Consider the following 1,159-nt stretch of genomic DNA (forward strand, 5'->3'; position numbering starts at 1 on the left):
CTAAAGCCTTTCAGATCTCTCAGGGTCTCTTTTCTCCAGACCCTGAAAGATGCCACAGCTTTAAAATGATTTGTTTTGCTGCTAAAATGTTTTAATTTATGCCTGAATAGTGAAATTGAGTGGTCAGGTGCAGTTTATTGAGGGGTGAGGGGCAAAAACCACTCCTGGCATTTGAAGAAATGGCAAATAGAGCCTTTGCAATATTTTAATTTTATTAAAACGTGGCTTTGAAGCTGCTTCAAGGCGTGGAGTGTTTAAAAGAAGCCCTTGGGGTGGAGGTGGAGAGAAGAGCAGGCAGGGCAGGCTCTCCCTTATTGCCATTTCTGGAACAATTCTGAAGAGCTGCAGGTTTGAACACTTCAATCTATTCCTACAGGCTCCTAATTTTAGATTCCAAATGGAAAAACCTTCAACAAACAGCCCTTGGAAGTCATTAAATTACCCACTGCTGCAATATCCCACAGCCTCCTGCTTTCACCCAATTATTCCTACTTGGAAGAGTTTTCCTTGTGCTCCCAGGCTGAGATGTTTTTGCAGCATCAGAAATCCTGGGTCTGTGCCAGTTTTTTGCTGTCCTGCCTCTGATTTCCTGATCTTTTCAGGAATTCACAGTTTTTCTTCCAGCACATCAGCAAAAAGACTGATCCACCCTGCTCCACCAAGGGCATCATGTTGGAACACCCAAATAAAAGGTGGGTGGTCAAATATTGCCTCTTTCCTGCCATTTGTTTTCTTGATCTTACCCAAATATTTCTACTTTGAAGAGTTTTTCAGGCTGAGATGTGTTTGCAGCCACAGAGATCCTGGGTCTGTCTCAGTTTTCTGCTGTTCTGCCTCTGATTTTCTGGGTTTTTTTGGGGGGAATTTGAGACTTTGATGATATCTTTAAGGTCACTATTTATAGGAATATATAAATATAATTTTATTTATATAAATATAATAAATATAATTTTATATTATGTATATTTATATAAATAAATATAATTTTAATAGGAATATATAAATATATAAATATAATTTTAAGACTATATATATATATATATAATTTATAAAGGACTATATAATATAATTTTAAAGACTTATTTAAGTTTTATTCCTAAATAATTAAAACGCTTCATTAACATAGTGGAAATCAGCCAGGATCTGATTGAGGTTTTGA

This window comes from Serinus canaria, chromosome 6 (assembly GCF_022539315.1).
Source record: "Serinus canaria isolate serCan28SL12 chromosome 6, serCan2020, whole genome shotgun sequence".
Classification (NCBI taxonomy): domain Eukaryota; kingdom Metazoa; phylum Chordata; class Aves; order Passeriformes; family Fringillidae; genus Serinus; species Serinus canaria.